Raw genomic sequence first — 21531 nt, 5'->3', positions numbered from 1 at the left:
AATTTTTAGTACATTTAGATATTAGATGGATTTAATTCGATAAGACAATAAGGAATAAACTGATATGGTTCTATACGCAGCTCATTGGTAGTTTCTTTAATTTAAAATACTATGTCTTTTATGTAGTAATTTGTTTTTCGTAATATCCTCTCAGTTTACTCATTACTGGCTTATTGAAAATTAGTAGTATATCGGTTTTTGTTGGAATTGTGAGGTTCTTAATGCTGCAATCATAGTCACGCTCGCTGTAATAATCACTCAGTGACTCGTCATTCACAAATCAGCGACTATATCAGTGGTCTAACAACTCTCAGCGCGCTAATAGCATAGTTCTCCTGCCGCACACAGAGTTGCCACAATGATTTTAGTTTAGCTAAGGTCAGTTACCTGACTGGTTGAGGACGAGAGCTTAAGCAATGACTATAATGTAAGTACATATTTCCAAACTATGATCCAACAAATTCTGATTCACTGAGTAAGAGTAAATGAGATTTTTTAATCAGCTATATTTGCACTCCCATATGCATGCGTTACTATTTAATTTGATTAATTATTGTGAAAGACTGAACTTGTTATCAAAATTCACACTACAAATCAAATCTAATTGGTCATACTACAAGACAATTATAGGGGAACCATTTCCATCTCACTGAAAATATATTCATCTCGTCGTAAAATAAGAAATACAGCACCAATCTCGTCGCATCTTCTTGCATACATGGGTGCTCACTCCTAAAAAAAACAAGAAACGAAGCATATACCTTTTAATTGCTTTGTTTTTTATATACATGGCAGCTATGATATGAATTACGAAGCAGTAACCCTATATAAAACTAATCGAAAATATGAAAGTGTTACCCAAATCCTGCTAATTTGCATTTTTTTCACTTTTACATTTATTTATTTTTCAGAAATATTCTAATACTAATAAAATTTATTCATAATCGATAATTTATTGTTCTGGAAAACGGTGTCTGGTAAATATTATATTCGGATGCAAGTACCGGCACCAGATTTCTGTAACTAATCTTCCAGACATACTGATAAACAAATAAAATGAAGTATCTCTTCTGAAAATAAAATTGCTTTTCATTCATTTTCGCATTCGTGTCACATTGTCTTTCAACATATTCGATTCTTTTTTTAATGTAAGTAATTTATAGCTGGATCTAGTTTTATTATTACCAGAAGATCTATATCGATAATTTTTCAAATATTATCGTTTAATGCTACGTTACACTAAGGATTCAAACCCAGCTGATTTTGATTTATTTATTTATTTTCCAAAAGCGTGTAAGTTAATTCTATTGAATCTGGGCTGTACAGAAAGACTTTCATTTCACTCCAAAACTGAAATTTTTATAAAAGGCTCGGAGACGATTTGAAGAAATGCCTGTCTGTCCATGAAAGTAATCCTTGATCAGGAAAGGGCTAGTTGATCACTATTGAAATTGTTAACGACCGGCTATTACGTTCAAAAGTTATGAAGAAATTTGTGTAACGAATCATACAAGGTTGGTGTCTTGGCTAAATGCATGAATGAATACTAGGTTATTTAATGAAGCGTTTTTCGGGCCAAGAGAGAAACCTTTTTTTGTTGTTTATGTTGATTTTTCACCCATCAATCTTTTCTCTAGAATTAGCCTTTAAAGATAAACGAGAAATCCACGAAAAATCAAGGTGCTCAAATCAAGACGTGTTTGGTTTTCGGTGCGTCATTTTTTTTGCCTCCAGCATTTTTGTTATGCAAAGAAAAAAAAGGACACTGAAGCTACAAATCGGTGAACTTCAACCCGCTGCAGACGAAGATATCAAGATTTTCTGAGGAAGCTAACAGAGAAGCTTTTCGTTTTGTTATAATTTGATATTCTGTTCCTCTTCATTCCTTATTTTACATTTCAACATTTCCAATCATGCTCCAAATCGTTTGATTTCCTCGAATTCTTTTCCCTTTTCAATTTTATAATTTTACTTTAATATGTGTTCTCTAAATCGACTAGGAGAGGATCATATCATGAAACACCCACTTTGAACGCGCTTACAACGGCACACTAGAAGACTAGATCACAGAAATCAGAATAGCGAAAGGCATCTAGGGTCTGATTTCTCGAAATTAAACGCTTTGTTATCAAGTCATCGTCTCGGAAACTGGTGAGCACGTTCCAAATATTTGCTTTCTTTCTATCATTTCCAGGCGGGTGTCAAGGTGTCAGATTTTGGTTGCCACTAATCGAGTCAATGATTCCGGCACCACCACAACGGCATCGTCTATAGCATATAAACAATACCGTTAGTGAGAATGTTGTAAAACGCACAGAGGATTCGAAAATGGCAGTAACGTGTGTTTCTCCCCAGTATGGAGCTTCTTGTCAGCACATAATTATTTATCAGCATATTTCGGTAGAGAATGGAAACGATAAATGTAATTTTAACGCATTTTGTATATTTTTTATCGTATCATTCTTTAATTTGATATATGCGTTCGACACCACTCTCTCTTATAAAAATGGTAAACAATACAAATGTTCACGAATACCCCGCCAATACGTGAAAGTATAGGAGCATTTTGACATTGGAGTATAAATTTATGCACCAAATAAGAGGTGACTGTCATACTTGCCAAAATCCATATGAAAAAAAATCGTTGTCCCCTCTGATCATTTCCTTATAAATTTAAAAATGAAAATTGAACACTAAATACGTACAGGGCATCGTTTGTTACTATCGCCGCGGATATTGTGGGAGTCCCAGGTATCCGGTTCACGCTTTAGTTAGCAACGGTGGCTCTTCTTGACCTTCTATTCCCTGAGTAGTTAATACGAATAAGGGCGTCCTTGTGAAGTTTTGCTGTACCTGTTATGAATAACTAGTACATCCCGTTCCCTACACTTCCTGAAGCAACTTAACTTGCTTCAGGGGTAAATCCTTTTTGTAGTACTAGTCTTCGTAACATAAAGGGCACCATTACGGAGCATGAGATATGATCAAATTATTCGTAGTACTACTTGACCAACACTCCCAGCTGGGTGAGGGATAGAGGATGACACACACACATGAATACTAGGTTATTTAATGTGGGTATTACATTTATTTTTTTTCTATGTCAGCCATTGATCTCTTTTTAAGGTATACTCTTCTTTATCGACAATTTTTGTTCTAGCCGAGACACATTTCGTTGGAAAAGTAATATTATTTAATGGCTCTCTAACTGATAATTCTTGTGCATGTAGGATTTTTCTATTGGCATGAATACTTTAGATTATGGATTAATTATTGCTATTTTTCATTTTTTTGCATGCACATTATTTTATTTTTATGGGCACATAACATCTTTTTAAATGATACATTTTCATTTGCTATAATAATTTTTCATAATTTTCCTTAGGACATTTGAATTTTTTATTGCTATTTTGGTGTATTTAGTTGGATTTGTTTTACAAAATCACAGAGTTTTCAACTCAAATGACAATAAAATACGCTCGAAACAAAGAACACTTTGAGTTATTTCCATTGCTACTAATCATTAGTATATTGCTAATTATTCTATTTCTAGTGGAAAATATAGCAAATTTTATTGCTACTTGTGTTTTGTTTAGTGCCAAAATGGCTTTATTTGATGTGAAAATATGTATTTTTGATTGCATTTATGCGGTTTACTGTTGTCTTTTTCTTCAGTTTCACCGGTTATTAAAGAGTTAATAAAAGCACTTTTGCACTTTTTTATTGCTATTTTCTTCATTTTTAGTGCGATTTGGCATTTTTTTATTGGCACACCTTCGCTTCTTTTATTGGCTGTTTTGACTTTTTTTATTGCTATATCTTTATTTAAAAGTGCACGTATATATATATATTGAAGGACCTGGGTGACTCATCATGGAAGAGTGCAATTTTTAGAAAGCTACTCTGAGTAACAAAAAACGTGGTGACCCATTTAAATGTACTTGAGTTGCCACCAGAGGTCCTTTCTAAGATCGGGAACATCCATAGAAATGTTCATTCTATGCAACTCACCATAGAAGAACGCGGCTTTTCCAAAGCTTTTCATTAACATTCTATGAGTTATAGAAAGTTATCGTTACCCATTCTTATGGACCTGAGCGGCCACTTCTTTATGAATAATGCCCGTGATATTCCTAAAAGCTGCAAACTAACGAATCTCGAATCAAAGGAGCAAAAATTTGTTTTACTAAAGTCTATTATCGCAACCTGAGCAAGACATTTTTGTCGTGACCCTCAGTTATGGACTTGAATGGCCAGTGAAGGCCCTCTCGTGATCCATACACATGACTTAAGTGATCACTGGATGTCCTCCTAAAGTTCCTACGGATTGGTCAACACTTGATATTTATCCTACTAGAACACGATCTTTTGAAAGTGTTTGTTATTCTACTTATTGATCATCTCATGAAGGTTGTTGTGATGCTTTCTGCGGGGGCCCCCTTTCCCGTGCGGTAAGATTCGCAACTACAAAGCAAGATCATGCTGAGGGTAGCGGGTTTCGATTCCCGGTTCGGCCTAGGAAATTTTTAAGTTGGAAATTTTCTCGACTTCTCTGGGCATAAAAGTTTCATCATGTTATCCTAATAATACAGTATCGACCCGGTTTTGTCACTTCGCGATTTTGTCTATACCCTCGATTTTCTCTCGTTTTCGACCCGATTTTATCACATTTCCGACCTGATATTGTCACCTTAACAATTTGAGAAAATTTCAGGTGCTCTTTTTATCATAGTTGAACCTTTTTGCTGCCATTATAGACCCCCTGTTAATAAAAATTTAAAATTATAAGAATGGTTTTTTATGGTCCATCATCTTGCAAGAAATTTTTGACCAAAAGTTGTCAAAAGATTCAACCAAAGTAAATTTTTATTTTAAGTTAAACTTTCATGAGTAGATGATTTATGACTGAATATCGACTCATGGAAGCAAATTTTGTCATACTGGAAAATATTTTCTGGGTTAATGTGATTGTCCTCCCAAAAAAAAAATAGTGTTATCATAATTTTTATGAATTGACTATAATTACAGATTTTTTGATCTTGCGGAGTTTCATTGGTGACTGCACACGTTCCTGAGAATGGGTTACAACGATCATTCATTACTCAGGATACGAAAATAGGAAAACTATGACAAGTTTCATGAATTGACCGATTTTACGGATGATCTGAATGTACTTGAAGACATACAGTGGGCAATCCATGCGAATTGGTTACGATCATTTGTTTCTAAAATTAGGAAAATAAAAAGGTTTAGAAGAATCGTGTGCTTCATCATCTCTTATATGGCGTGTTTTTCTAAGGTGGGTTTTATGAATTGATCACTTTTACGTGTGATACGGATCTTCCGGAGGGCCTTTGGTTGCTACTCACATCCGTGAGAAAAGGTCACGGCAATAATTTCATGCTCAGAATACGACAAAGAAATTAAAAAAAGGCTCTTCTAGTATGTGTTACATCAATTAACCACTTTAACCGATGTTCCGGAAGACCTCCGATAGTCACTTTGGTAAATGGGAACGGATCACGACATTCCTTCGTGTCTTATTTTATTATTCAGAGTACGACAATGAAGAGCTAGGAAGGAACTGTGCACTTTTATGATAAGTTTCATGAATTGATCTCTTTTACGGACCTCTTTTACGGATCTACTGGAGGACCTCCGGTGGCCGCTCAGGTCTATCACACGGGGTCACCATAACCATTTGTGTGATTGATTCGCACTCTAGACAATCCGCTCAGCCCGTTGTTGGGGGCATATAGTGCGATCCTATCGTTTAATAAACAACGTGCACTCGCTTGACTATGGATATACAACAGTAAAGCACATGTGGAGATTGGACAAATCAAGCACCCGAAAGATATTCAATTTGCAAAAAAGGGCTAACCGCGGTAGAGGTTGGTACTCGGATTCTGATGGCTTTTACGCAAAAGTGACCTTTAAGTGGTCTTGTTGTGTAGGTGTTATCACGCCTATCTAGAGAGTAGGAGGTTGAGGGTTCGAGTCCCTCCAAGACACGTGGATTCTTTTTCGCAAATTTCATATCAATTTGTCCATTTCATGTCGCATATGCACAGCCAAGATATTTAACAAAAAAAATGGTTTCCGTACGACCGAGTTGCCGAATAATATGCAATTAATCATAATCATTTGTTACTCAGCGTTTGAAAATGAAAAGATTCGAAAAAACGCACTCTTCTATGATAAGTTTGATTAATTGACCACTTTTACAGACGTTCCTGATCTTCTGGGGGAGCTCCGGTAGCCACTCAGATCTGAAGGAACTCCGGTGGCCATTCAGGTCCATCAAAATGGCCAGCGTTCAACAATTAAAAAAAACGCACTTTTCTAGCATGAGTTTCATGAATTAACCACTTCTACGGACGTTCCGGATCTTCTGGAGCACCTCCGGTGGCCACCCAGGCCCACCAAAATGGGTCACCACAATCATTTGTTACTCAAAGTACTATAAAAAAAAGCTTTGGAAAAAACTGTGCTCTTCTATGATGTGTTTGATAAATTTACTTTTACGGACGTTCCGGATCTTCTGGAGCACCTCCGGTGGCCACCCAGGTCCACCAAAATAGGTCACCACAATCATTTGTTACTCAAAGTTCGATAATGAAAAGCTTTGGAAAAAACCGTGCTCTTCTATGATGTGTTTGATTAATTGACTTTTACGGACGTTCCGGATCTTCCGGAGGACCTCCGGTGGCCACCCAGTTCCACCAAAATGGGTCACCACAATCATTTGTTACTCAAATTACGATAATCAAAAGCTTTGTGAAAACTGCACTCTTCTAGGATGAGTTCTATGAATTGACCACTTCTACGGATGTTCCGGGTCTTCCGGAGGGACACCGGACCGTGAAATAACCAGGATTTGTGTTGATCCATGGAAATGGACAATGGCTACATTCTATTAGGATTATTGCTACGCAAATTAATGAGCATTTCCAAAATCACCCTTCGAAAGGCAAGAAATCACGCCAAAAATTGGCCTAAGAATCTATGTTCCTTCAACATCGATTCCTGGGAACCAGAATGGCCAAAGTGCAAAAATCTGTCCGTAACGACATCCGTGGAATCCATACCTTCAATTTGGTTCCAAAAGATTGAGAATCGGTTTGAAAATGAACTTTTGGGAGCGAATTCAATTTGGGGTCATTTTTGACCCGCTAATGCACAATGTGTCATTTTTTTAATGCATTAGGAAGGTTAAAGGAATGCATCATGTCTGAGTTTTTATAATGCGTTTCATTCATTTGCCAAAAAATCATTTAGTTCTAGAAAGCGTTTAAAATCAATTTGGCAGCAGTTTATTGTTTACAATCGCAGGAGCATCCATTGCCCTATGCTGCGAAAGCCATTTTTTAATAAGGGAGAATGAAAGAAAACCCACGATGATTCGACTCAGCTATGAGTATTTAGGTGCTGAAATAGGTGCGTTTCAACTGAACCGTTCATAAGTTTTAAGATTTTTTGTTTTACCCAACACTGCTTCTAACCCGTCTGACCGATTTGGACTCCCAACAAAATACGCCGATTAGATGAGGTCATACGATCTCCTGCCTGAAGCCCAAGAAAAGTACTGGGATCAGAGGGAAAAAGTAAGTAGTTAAAAAGCTCGTTTTGCATTTCTGCACTACCCAGCCAAACGCATCAAGGTCTTTTATTATCACATTCGGTAATATCATGATGAACGGCAAACATATCAGAGATGTACAGGCTGAGATTCACATACGCATGTTGTTTTACAGGCTTTACGTCCCCACGCTCAATACAAAAGAGGTCACATACAAAAGACAGAACAAAACCAGTCACAGATGATAATCCAAGTAGTCAGGGCTCCTTCAGTGCGGAAGTATAACACCCGAACCAGCACTGTCGGACAATCCACGATGCTCGGATACTATTTCTGTTGAAAAAACCCTCCCACCACTAGGACCGGAATATAACTTTTGATAAACTTCACAAGCCGCTCCTTCCATCCTAGGATACAGGGAGAAGTAACTATCTACCCTGCTACAACCATCGGTTGACTGCGGTGAAGAACTTGCCGCTGGTGGAGCTTTTGGAGGGAAGTACATCTCGCGCCTCCAATTTATCCGCAAACTTTTACACCTGCTTTACTCCATCATCTACCGCATCTTTGCCAATTGTTGGTTCTAGATCACTGTTGGAGTTAAGCTGGGGCACGTGACATACCAAAACAAATATTTTCCGTGAAATACAATGATTTTCGTGATTTTCAATAGAAATTTATATTTAAAATTTCTTCAGTAATTTCTTAAGCATTCCTTTACAAAATCTTTCCGAAAATCTTTTAGATTTTCCTTTGGAAATTTCTCGAGAATTTATTCTGTAATTTCTCCCGCAATTTTTTTGAAAATTCTTTCTAAAAATCCTTCAGAAATACTTTCCACTGTTGGGTAAAAACCAACAAAATTCCTAAAATTAAATCCGAAAATTTTGTTGAGAATTGTTTACGGAAATTTATTGAAGAATGAAATAAGACATCCTTTTGCAAATTTCCGCAAATTACTTCTGAGATAAATCAGAAACTCATTATTCCTCCGAAATTTCAAAAAAGGAATTAAAAAATCAAAAATTCAATCGGAAATTTCTTTACGAATTTCTTCCGAAATTCTTTTAAAAAATCTTTCAGGTATATGTACCTAGAGATTTTTTTTAGGAATGCCTTCGGGGTCTCCAGTAGCCTTGCGAGCAAAAGTGTAGGATTGCCAATCCAGATATACCAAGTACGGTCATATATTCTCGGTCCGGTCTAGGATGTTTTCGGGTTGGAAACTTTCTTGACACCATGGGCATAGTGTATCCATTGTACTTGCCATACAAGATACATACTCATGCAATGGCGGACATAGAATAGCTTTCAATTGATAACTGAGGAAATGCTAATAAAATAACTAATAGTTGAAAAGCAGGTCATGCTCCAGTTGTAATGTGGAAGAAAAAGAAGAAGAAAAACCTCAAAAATTCCTTTAGGAGAAATTCTTTCGATTTTTTTAAAGAATTTCTTCAGAAATTGATTCAGCATTTCTTTGGAATATATTGTAGAAATTCTTCCCGTAATTTCTCAAGAAATCTCTTCGGAACCTAGAGGTATTCCTAGAATTTCTTCGAAATTTTCCTCAGGAATTTCTCCAGAGCTTCCTCCAGAAATTCTTTGGAAAATTCTTTTAGGAATTCCTTCGGTCATTCATTCGTTTTTTTTTTTTGCAACTCTTGCAAAGATTTTTTGACCTGGAGATATTCTTTTTGAAATTCCCTTTGAGCGTTCTTCCGTAAATCTCTCATTTTTTTTTGGGAATTACTCGCAAAGTTCATTTGGGAATTCCTTCGAGAAGACGGCTTTGGCAGGTTTTGTTCTATTAATGTCAGGGGGGTTTTTGTTAAAATTATTAAAATGATTTCCTGGAGAAATCCATAAGGAATTTCTGGAGAAATTTGCGAAAGCTTTTCAAGAAAACTTTCCAAAGGAATCCTTGGAGGAAAGTCAAAAGGAATTCCTGATGTAATTCAACTGCAGTGAATTCCAGGAGCAGCTCCCAAAAGAATTTCTGAAGAATTTACTAAAACATATCCCGAACAAATTCCTAAACCAATTCCTGAAAAAAAAAATTCTAAAAAAAAACCGAAGGATTTCTACTAAAGGAATTTTTGAACGTATTCCTAAAAAAAAATGTGTACACACAACCAGCAGCTGTTAGACTTGCTAACAATTCTGTATAAGCCAAACCTACCAAAACCAGCATGGGCATATGTGAAATTGTTAGATTCTCATACAAAAAATGAAAGCTCACAAACAAATATTGTAATAAAGGTTGCAAAATTGTAAGGTCTCGTACAATACTTGTATAAGAATCTATAATTTTCGCATATGCCCAGGTTTCGGTAGGTTCTTGTACAGAATTGTTATGAAACCTAATTATCACCGGTTGGATCTATTCCTGCGGGAATTTCAAAAGGATTTTCCTTAGGTATTTCCGAAGAAATTTTCAAAGGAATTCCTGAAGGAGTTTCCAAAGGAATTTCTAAAAGAACTCCCAAAGAAATTCCTAAAAGAATTCGTAGAGGAATTTCCGAGAAAAAAATTAAATTTTCTTAGGATACTGTGGATTTCCAAAGGAATGTCTGGTTTTATCTCCGAAGTAGTTTTGGATGAATTTTGGACAAATTTTTGGAGGAAATTCCGTAAGATTTCTTGCAGGAATATCCAAAGAATTCATAGAAGAATGTTAAGAATCTCTGAAATTCCTTCAGGAGTTCCTTTAAAAATTCCGATTGCATATTGTTCAGAGCGCTTTGTGCCCTGAAAAGGCTAAGAACCCGGATAAAAAATACAATAGAATAACAATAAAATACCACAAAACCCCGACCAGTGAATCCCGACTGTATATCAATTAAGCTGCCGTATTTTTGTTCCAACAGACGCAAAATAGATTCTATTACCAGTAAAATGTTGGCAATAGAATTATAATAAATTCAATTGTTATTGAAAAATTTAATACACCCGATTCTGTTTTTACACGGATTTTTTTTACACGGCCGTGTAAAAAAAATCCCATACAAAATTTTTGCAAAGTTGCTCCATTTTGCATGATTCGTCGAGAAATCATAAAACTTTTTTTACACGGATTTCCAAATTTTGAACTGAAAACTTTTTTTACACGGAACGCATCCCCCGTGTAAAAAAAGAATCGGGTGTACGAGAAAAAAATGATTTTTTTATTGTAAAAATTACATAAAAAAACTTATTTTCTATTGTAAAAATGCCATTCGTAATAGGCTCTATGATGCAAAATAATGAGCCTCACTAAAATTTGTTAGAAAAACCATTTCATCGCACTGTTACGATATTTCCTAATGTAATTCTATTGCGATTTTTTATTAGAGAAGCGTCACCTTCCTGATGGCCCCAAGTTTATTGATTTTTTCTTGACTCACAAGACAGCCCGGAATTAATGCCATCAAATTATGAGGGAAGGCAAAAGAAAGATTACGGATTTAATTTCTCGATAACATCAGCAACGAATAATCCGCAACCGAACTGTGGAGACGCATAGGTTACATCCAGTGGAAGAGGTGAAGTAAATGCATCATTCTGGCCATCCATCTACGGCGTAACGTAGTGCAAGAAACAGATCGCACCATCAAGCCAAGGCGACCTGTTATCCGCTTCACCAGTTTATCCGACTACTACCACCATTCTGCCGGGAAGTAAGCCAGAAGGCTACTACTGGATCATCGGCGAGCACTCGTGCAACATCGTCAACAAGATCACCAAGCAACGCCACTTCAACTTTTTTTTTAACTTGTCTAAGAAAGATGCCGATAATCTGTACGTTGTTCGTGAAGCTAGACAACATGAAATTTTTTGGTGTTCAACCGTTACACTGCCAGGTTTCATAATTATCACTCATTTTCGCTCAGTTTTCACCTGAATTTTTCAAATAGTAAATTTATTTGGGATTTCACTCAATCATTGTATTTTCCTTCCGACAAACACATGTTTCTGAGTCACACGCGCGCACAATTATTTTGCTTTATTGTTCATATTGTCAAATAAACATCCGTTTAAAATGGAATTACTAATAAAGAAAATATGAAATTTTGTAGATATACTCCAATTGTTGGCGTATTCACCGACAATGACACGGCTCAACTCTCCATCGTATTCGCAAAATAAGACTCATCCGATGAGGATACAGGATACCCTCGTACTGGAACAACATTCCATTCAACTCATTTACTCTTTTTTCCAAGCGCAAATTAATACCTACAGGACATTACTAAGGTTACGAGATTATTACCGCCTGCAGTTTATTCTTTCTTCAGAATGATGCGAACCCTATCACCCATGACATCAATCAAATCAACTACTTTGTGATACTATAGACACCGCAGATTTAATAGACGGGCAAAGGCGAAGACACGTTTAGCCCAACGTTCCTTCATTCAATGTCGATTGGCTAACGATTGCAGTACAGGTCAGATAGTTTGTGATGTCGAGTGATACATTGGGAAAAATAACGCATAAACGCACCAAAGTGAGATCTCACTCATTCACGTATTTGCTTACCTGTGAAAACTTCAGTATTTATGCTTACTACTGTTGCGATCACACGGTGGGGCTTATAGTATAAAACGAGTCTAGTCGTAAATGCTAGTGTGGAAAATCACGTCACATCTTTACTTCAACCATGCCAGGTAACCAGATTACAAAAAGTACTGCTCGAATATTGAATATGCGACATTTATAAGCACAAAACGTTATAATTCTACCAAGGAGTGTAACCTAGGTTAATCCTGCTAGGGGTGTTTGTAATTTTTCCTTACAGACAAAAAGCTGTGATATGGAAAAGGTCAAAAATATCAATTATATTTGGTTGAATCCCAACACACATCCAAACACCATGCACATAGTTTTCTATGTACGAGAAAGGCAAAATTGAGCTTTGGCTTGGACGTTTCATAATACTTTCCCTAATATAGATAATTGTGTCAGGATCCATGTGGGATGAGGAAAACTCACAATGGATGAGGCACAGCTCCGATGAGGAATGACAAGAGGAAAGCTTAATGTGACCAACAGGTTTCACACATGCATTAGACGCAAAAGTACGTAAACAACTAATTCGGATGTTATCGTCGGTTGACAAGGAAACGATTCTTCCTATTCGACAGCTAGTTTTGGGATGTTCTTTGAATCTCTGAAGAAAAAAATATCTAGTGGAAATATGAGTATGAAATAAGAAAATAATGATTTTTTAATTCTGTAAACAATTCTAAAATCCTCATGTTTTTCGATTTTCGATGTTTAGATGCAATAATCTGATTGAAATTCCTTAGTTTGATTTCCCGGGCGGTCTATAAAGTTTTCAGGTTGATAATAATTTCGAATTATTATATTATTATTATATTCGAACCCGCCTTATGCTTTTTAAATACGTATCTTACCATTGGGGATGGGGAACCTATACCGCTGATGTACAGCGAAGATGATTGGTCTCAGTATTGGTAGTGTCATAGTATCCATCCGCGTTCTTACTAAACAGACTGTAATTGCCATCATAAAAAAATGCATCTATTTATGTAGCTGGAAAATTTATTAAGTTCATGTCAACTTTTTTGCCTGCAACTGCTATCAGGAAGCAGCAATCTTAATGTCATCCACTAGTAACTCGCCTCCCATTCAATTTAACCACCCACCTTTTTCAGATCGGCCATTCTTTGAAATCAACACAATTACCATCAGCGGCAGTTGCATTATGAAAATGAGGTGTTGTGGTGGTACATGTTATTAATTTTGATTTTCACCGCAAGGGTCCCCAACGTCACCTTGTTTTTATCTATATATTGTGCCTTGCAACAGAATGACAACTTTCGTGATCATTTTTCAAGCTTTCCACAGATCTTAAAAATGTATCCGCAATACAAATAGCACGTGCAATCAAAGCATTCACCGCTACAAACCAACCACGAGTATTCAAATGAGCTCCTAGGGAAATTTTATAAATTATTCCTGGAGGAGTTCTCGAAAGAATATCTGAACGATTTTCTGGAGAAATTTCAGAAGAAATTCTCGAAGGAATTTTAAGAGAACAACCTGAATAGGTTTCCGAAAAACTACAACAAACTCTCAACGATTACCATCCGAGAGTTTCAGACTGCCGTCCGCCTGCTGCAGCCGGGCGTGCTGGCCAAGCACGCCGTCTCGTAGGAAACCAGCCCTCATCAAGTACACCAGCTCCAAGTGAACGAGACTGAGGATGTAGCTCCACTTAAAACGGCCCTTTTTAGGTCCCCAGCGACGCTCACAGAAGAGAGAGGTTTTCGTACCGCTCACGCAGAAAATTAGAATTTTGAAAGAAGATTCCACTTCACTGACGCTAACGTCAGCCACTCGATGTTTTACCTCTGAAGAACGATGGACGTCATCCATTCGAATACATTTTTGCAGCGTCTTCCTCCGACGAGCGCTTTCACTGGTACCAACTCCAAGTTTTCGCAGTCGCCAAGCATTTACAATTTGCACACCAGAAAAAAAATATCTTGGCTCTTGGCTTATCAATCCACAATACGCCTTTCTAATCGCTCACAGCAAACGAACGTTAGTTCGAACAATGCGTAATTTTCTATTCACAATGCGCCTTTTCAACCTTTCCGTCCCCAACGTCTGTTTTTAAGGGCTTTCAAAAATCCAAACTGCTGTAAAAACCGCTTTTCTCGACCGATTCTTTTGCATCAAGTTGCATTCCATCCGGATGGATCCCAATTTTCCATTTATACTAGCTATCCACAGTACAGTTCGAGAATTCTCGCTTACTTTTTTAAAGGGACCTAAGTAACATTTTTTCATGAATTAATTTGAATAGCGCAACCAATAGAACAACATGAAAGCTATTGATTGCTGTATTCAACAAATTAATTCATTAAAAAAAATGTTACTTAGGTCCTTTTGAAAAGTTAAGCGGGGTTCCTGGCCCACTCGGACTAAATCTGGCCCACATCGGTCACAATCCGGGGACCTACGGAATGGCCATTTTCTAAATTGATTCAAAATAGGTCGTACGACACCTCAAACTTCATGATTTTACAAAGCAATGATGAGAATGATATTTTTAGGAATCCTGGCCCACTCGGATTCAATCCGGCCACATCGGTCACAATCCGGGGACCTACGGAATGGCCATTTTCTAAATTAATTCAAATGTGTTGTGCGACACCTCAAACTTCATGATTTCACAAAGCAATGATGGGAATGAAATTATTAGGGTTCCTGGCCCACTCGGATTCAATCCGGCCACATCGGTCACAATCCGCGAACCAACAGAATAGTCATTTTCTAAATTGATTCAAAATAGGTCGTACGACACCTCAAACTTCATGATTTTACAAAGCAATGATGAGAATGATATTTTTAGGAATTCTGGCCCACTCGGATTCAATCCGGCCACATCGGTCACAATCCGGGGACCTACGGAATGGCCATTTTCTAAATTAATTCAAATGTGTCGTGCGACACCTCAAACTTCATAATTTCACAAAGCAATGATGGGAATGATATTTTTAGGGTTCCTGGCCCACTTGGATTCATTCCTGCCACATCGGCCACAATCCAGGGACCGTTAATGAAATCAACAATGGAATTTTGGGAGGAATTCCTAGATTAAATCCCAAAGAAATCCTGAAAGAATTCCGGTGGAAACTTCAAGATTTCTACTGGGAGATCCTCCAGGAGTTTTTCCGAAAATTCCTCCTAGAGTTCCTCCGGCAATTCCGACGGCAGTTCCTCAAAGAGTTCCTGCGGGATTTTCTCCGAGAATTATTCCGGTAGTTCTATCGGCAGATCCTACGGGGGTCCCTCTGAATATTCTTCAGGGAATTTCTCCAGAATTTCCTTCGGGAATTCATTCAAGTTTTCTTTCTGGAATTCATTTAGGCTTCTCCAGGAATTTATATAGAAATTCCTCCAGAAGCTCCACCGAGAATTTCTCTGGGAGCTCCTCAAGGAATTCTCTGGGAGGTCCTCTGATGATGATGATGATCAAGCTACATACCCCTAGAAAGGTTTCAGCTAGACGAGATTTGTCTATAAGATGAATTATCCAAGATTTTTTCCGAGAATTCTTCTGGTAGTTTCACTGGCAATTCCTCCGGAAGTTATTTCAAGAATTCTTCTGAAAGTTCCTTTGGGAATCCCACCGGCAATTGATCTGGATGTTTATCCGGAAATTCCTCCGGGAGTTCCACCAGTAGCTCTTCCAGGAAATCATGCAGGCTTTTTTCAGGAAATCATTTAGACCTTCTTCAGAAATTTAGCTGGAAGTTACTCCCAAAGTTCTTCCCATAGTTTCTCTAGGAATCCCTCTAGGAATTCTTCTAGGAGTTCCTCCTGAAATTCCTCCGGGAGTTCTTACGGGAGCTCTTCCGGCAGTTCCTACGAGAATTCTTCCGGGAGATCCACCGGCAGTTTCTATGAGCATTCCTCCGGAAGTTTCAATGGCAGTTCCTCCGAGTGTTCCTCTAAGAAAGAACTCCTGGAGTAATTTCCGGACGAGCTCCCGGAGGAATTTCTGGAGGAATTTCCGGAGAAATTATCAGAGGAATTTTCGGAGGAACTTCTAAAGAACTACAGGAAGAATTTCTAGAGTAACTCTCGTAAGAACTCCTGGATGAACTCCCAAATGAACTTCCGTAAGAAATCCAAGAGGAACTCCTGGAAGAATTCTCAAAGGATCTCTCGCAGAAACTCCCAGAGATATTCTCCGAGGAACTTCTGGAGGATTCTGTGGATAAATTCCCAAAAAAAAAGCCTGAATGAATTCCCGGAAAAGCTACTGCTGGAACTCCCGGAGGAATTTTCAGAGGAACAGCGATTGGAATACCCGGAGTTGAATTTCTAAAGAAACTTCCGAAATCCCATTTCCCGTGAAATTCCTGCCATATATCCTCCAGAAATTCCCTGTAAAGTTCATGGAGGGATTCCCTGAGGAACTCTTGGAAAAACTCCTGGAGGAGCTCCCACAAGCACTTCGGGCAGAATTCTCACAAGGAAGTAATGAACTAATTCTTAGAGAAGTTCATGAAGGAATTTCTGGATAAATATCTGAATTAATTCCCGGAAAAATACCAGGAGGAACTAATGCAGAAATTCCCAGATGAAATGCTGAAGAAATTACCAGATGAATTCCCGGAGGTTAGTTCTGAAGAAATTCCTGGAAGAACTCTTGGAAGATATCTTGGAGGAACTCTCAAATTAATATCCGAATGAAATTCTGGAGTAAATTCCGAAAAGCATTCTAGGACAATTCTGCGGAAAATTTTCGGGAGAAATTCCTGAAGGAATTCCTGGAGAAGTGCCTGAAGCAATTCCCGGGAAAATACCTGGAAGAATTTCCGAGAAAATTTTTCTTTTCCGAGAGTATTTTCGTCATAAATTTCTAAAGAAACTTCTAGCGGAATTTTGGGAGGAAATTCCGTTTGTATTCTTGAAGAAACTCTCGAATGTATTCCTGAAGGAAATGCCGTAGATTTTTCTGGAAAAATAGCCAAAGAAATGTCTAGAAGGAAAAATTGGAGAAGAAAAGAAATCTTCAAGGAATTTCCTCATGAATTTCCTTAAAAACAAATTTAGTGAGGGGTTTCTAGATAAGGAGAAACTACAATTACATGAGAAAGATTTTCGAATGATTTTCAGAGGAATTTGTGGATAACTTTCCGGAGGAATTTAGAAGTTCCCAGTGGTGTGATATACTTTTCGCACTTGACAACAAATCCCAGAAAGCATTATCCATTCTCAATAAAAGTCAAACACCCCTCTGATTTAGCAATAAATCATTTTCACACGAAATAAACCTCGCTTCAGCAACTAAGGCATAAAGCCGTCCATGATCATATTTCAGATCGACCGTTTCATGCCAGTTGCTAATGGAACGTACACACGGTCAAGCAGTTTGACCAACATTGACTCCACCTCTCGTTTATTCAAACATCCAGCAAGTTTTACCAACAGCGGCACGAACAATCAATTTATTCGACCAACAATATCACACACGAACGACCGAAGTGCCAACTTCAGCACCAACCATCAAAAAATATATGGGGGTTTGTGCAACTTCACTACAAATGCTCAAACATGTTCGGCAAACCTTGACTCCACCCCCGACAACTCAGACCAAAATCAAACCGTTTTATTTTTTTTTCAACCGAGCCGCCAACTGTCAAATGGTTGTTTGAACAACTTCATACACGTTCAAACAAAGCAGCAACCGAAGCGTTTTCTTGGGGGCGGAGTCAATGTTCGGGCTGCGAAATGGTGAGTTGACATCCGGGAAGGGGCGCCTAACATAGCTCTGGTCCTCACAAGTTCCAATACTCACGCTTCCACGGGTCTTCCGATGACAATTGACCGCCAGCTAAGGGTTGCGTACTTAGCTGGTAGTGCAGCCTGGGCACTGTTGTCCTTCTGACATCAGCTAGAGTGAGAGGGTGCGTCCTGTGGGGTCTGCCTAGGATGTGGTGGGGTTCGACAGTGGGCTCTGTTGAACTTCTTCATGTGTCCCCAAGCAGGCCCTATCAAAGCGACCGTGTGCCGCTCAAAGCGCACTAGCCTAGTCCTGGTGTTGGGTAGGACTTTAAACAAATTTGACCCGACTGATCGAGCGTCTGTCCACCAAGGAGGTGCGGCTCCAACAGCGTCTGTTCTGGCATCCAGCGGCTGAGTATGAAATGCTATTCCCCGGAAGCTATACCTAAGATGGTAGCCCCATCCCGGTGGATAGGGAACCTTGGGCCAACAACCTACTGTTCCCGAAACATCAATTTGTTCGAGAATCCGATAATGAAAGAATACGGACTGATTTTACGGCGACGACTCTTAGCGCGAAACAACGGACACGAATAGGAACATGGAACGTTTTAACCCTAGCCCAGCAGGGTAAATTGGCACAACTTGCCAATGAGGCACGCCGCATGAAGCTTGAGATCCTGGGACTGAGTGAAGTCCGTTGGCCAAACTTTGGAGAACACAGAACGCCGTCGGGACAAGTTCTGCTATACTCTGGTTTACGAGGTGAACACGCTCCCCGGCATCGCGGAGTTGGCTTCCTACTAAGCGCTCAGGCACACTCTGCGCTTATGAAGTGGGAACCTATAAGTGAAAGGATAATCGTTGCCAGATTTAGAACACGGGTCCGAAACCTTACTATAATCCAATGTTATGCGCCAACCGATGCTGCCGATCTGCAAGACAAAGAGAACTTTTACAGTCAACTCAATGCCGTCGTAGATAGAATTCCGAAGGGTGATATCAAGATCTGTTTGGGCGACTTCAATGCGAAGATCGGATCCGACAACTCGAACCATGAGCGCATTATGGGACGCCATGGTCTCGGAGAAATGAGCGAAAACGGAGAGCTGTTCGCAGAATTTTGTGGTAATAACGACATGGTGATCGGGGGATCGCTCTTCCCTCATCGACCGGTTCACAAGGTCACGTGGGTCTCCCGTGACGGCTTTACAGAAAATCAAATCGACCACATCTGCATCAGCCGAAAATGGAAACGGAGCCTTCTTGATGTACGGAATAAACGTAGTGCCGATATCGCGTCTGATCATCACTGTTACCGCGCAATAGTCGTCACAATGTGGAGATAATCCTAAATAAGGACCAAACATTATTTAAAGGCACTAAGGTAGGAATTTTGTTAAATAAAACTTAGTTAGACACAAAATTTGATAAAACGGTTAAATTGAAAAATGTACATGCTATAAAAAGACCCCTCCACCGGGGTATACTATAAAGAGCAACTATCTCGATGGGATCACCTCATACATGCGGCACGACCCTTCTAACCGAAGGAAAGGACACGGTAGGAAGCGAAAAAGACGGAAAGTAGAGAACGGATAAAAGCCAGGGGAGTCAGTTAGCGTCGGTTCGTGGTAAGGTATAGAGAGTGTACCGAGCTCGTTATTCGGAATTCCCGTAGTCAATACCACCGCGTGGCGCGCATATCCGAAAAAGAAGTGACCGGGACAATTTCAGTGACGAGTGACCGGAAAAGTTCCAAGCCGTCGAAGGAACATTGAGCCACTTTTTCCGTACCAGTGGCCAACGAGCCCCAATAGTTATTTCGTTGGACCACACGCGGCGGAATAGAAGAACCAACGATATTGAGGATCTGGTCCACAAAGGTCCGGAGGGTTCACCCACGCTTTTGGAATCCAATCCGATGTGTTCTCTATCCGTCAGCGGGTACTAGGGGCGGCTGCCTTTAATTTCCTCCCAAAATGGAGCCATCGAAGTAGAAAGGCCATTTGTTGAGCGTCGCCACAACGGACGCCATCTTGAAACCCGTGACCAAACAGCGAGGGTCACGAAACGAACGTCCACAGGCCACCCTATAAGAAGTTCCCGAAAGCTCTCGTCCCAGTCGCGGAACCTTGACGACTCAATCGACATCGACCCGCAAGCGCTGGTAAGGATCGGGAGAGTGAGGAAGATAGGCCCCCTCCCATCCCTTGCTTCGCAGAACCTTGACGACTCAACAGACATCGACACGCAGACACTGATAAGGGTCGGGAGAGAGAGGAAGATAGACCCCCTCCCGGTACTCTACGTCCCAAACTGCTGCTGCAAGACAATCCGGACCCAATCGGTGTTTCAACGGACCCCCCGCGCCGAGGGGAGGGCGACCCCCCCCCCCCCCCGTCCTGGGGAAGAAGAACACGTGAGATAATGCATGTACATTCTGACCCATTTCTATACACCTAAATGTAAGGGCCCCAACGGTTCCTGTAACGGCCGCATCGATCGCTAGCATGTTCTAAATTATGATTAAAACCAAAAATTGTTAAGTAAAAAAATATATATATGTTAAGCTAAATGATTTGTTATTCTGTATCTCTATATTTGGTCTATGGTGTGTCCCTGATTGTTTTCTGCACTGTGACGTCATCGAATCTACAGTTTCCACTTGATTGGTGAGGTGAGTAGCCCGAAGCAAGTTTCGCCGGTGTAGCCGCGGGGCTAGTCGGTCATCACATTTGGCGATCCACGTTAAAGGAAAATATTCCTTCGGAATATTTAGACTTGTTGGGGAGACTCACGATTCTGCCTTTCGATAATCGTGAAATCGTTTACTGTGTATCGTTGAGCAATCTGGTCGAAGACGTCTGTCTACAATCTGTTTGAAAAAAAATTATAATAATAAATAGATGAAGAAAAATCTTCTGCAGATATTATTTTATAATACGTCAAGGTCTGATTTCGTTTATGCTGAAATAATATTAACTGCTTCACTATTAATCAAAACTTTTGGACAGCCCTGTGCATTAATTTAGCTTTTCTCTTACATTGTTAGTGGCTGAGTTTCACAGAATGGCAGCGAGTATACAGAATATAGTGGCAAGAAAGCTACTGCAGATGTATTACGATATTCGGGTAGATCATTTGAACGAGGACGAGTTAGACTTTGAATTAGAGGTGAGGGACGTGGTATTTAACAATCAGGAGTCGATGTCAAGAAAACGGCGTGCTCTTAGGGAGACGCTGAAGACAGAAAAATCTGAAGAAGTAGGACTTACAAGAACATTAAAACGGGTTCCCATAGAAGAATTCAACAATTGCGTTCAGAAAATTTCTGAACTGGATGAAACAATTACTGTTTCTGCTAGAAATATTCCTCCTAGGTGCCAATCCCTGCTGTTACACCTGGGAAATAGGCTCACTTTGCTATATGAGTATGTGTCAGAGGAAAATAAGTTGAAGATAGCACAACTCCAAGAAGGGGTTCTAGCTCGTTTGAATAGGTTCTTTTATGATAAGCGAATTACACAAGTGGATGAATTGGATGACCCTCAATTATGTAGGTTGTTTGCGGACCAAAACACTGGTAAAAGCGTGCCTCTTGAATCGAACTCAGGGGTTCCGATTTCAGTAGAAGGGACAAGTCAGGGTTCAATGTCGCAAGAAGACAAGGACATCACCGAGTCCTTACTACGGTT

At 39.3% G+C, this 21531-nt stretch overlaps 2 protein-coding genes across 4 annotated transcripts in view; one reads left to right on the top strand and one right to left on the bottom strand.

Moving 5' to 3' along the window:
* The window catches only part of LOC134225216 (uncharacterized), a 50143-nt gene that overhangs the window by 999 nt on the left and 27613 nt on the right, over positions 1-21531 (top strand). Inside the window, exon 4 of one of the 2 annotated variants that reach the window (XR_009983194.1) lies at positions 912-1061. The exons of the other annotated variant lie outside the window; for it this stretch is intronic. The gene's annotated coding sequence lies outside the window, so the exon portion shown is untranslated. Of the gene's footprint in view, positions 1-911; positions 1062-21531 lie in introns of those variants that run through there. 2 annotated transcript variants of the gene reach the window in all.
* The window catches only part of LOC134225215 (organic cation transporter protein-like), an 86271-nt gene that overhangs the window by 47498 nt on the left and 17242 nt on the right, over positions 1-21531 (bottom strand). The window lies entirely within an intron of this gene.

This window comes from Armigeres subalbatus, chromosome 3 (assembly GCF_024139115.2).
Source record: "Armigeres subalbatus isolate Guangzhou_Male chromosome 3, GZ_Asu_2, whole genome shotgun sequence".
NCBI lineage: Eukaryota > Metazoa > Arthropoda > Insecta > Diptera > Culicidae > Armigeres > Armigeres subalbatus.
The sequence above is the reverse complement of the archived record's forward strand: the minus strand, read 5'-3'. Positions and strand labels throughout refer to the sequence as shown.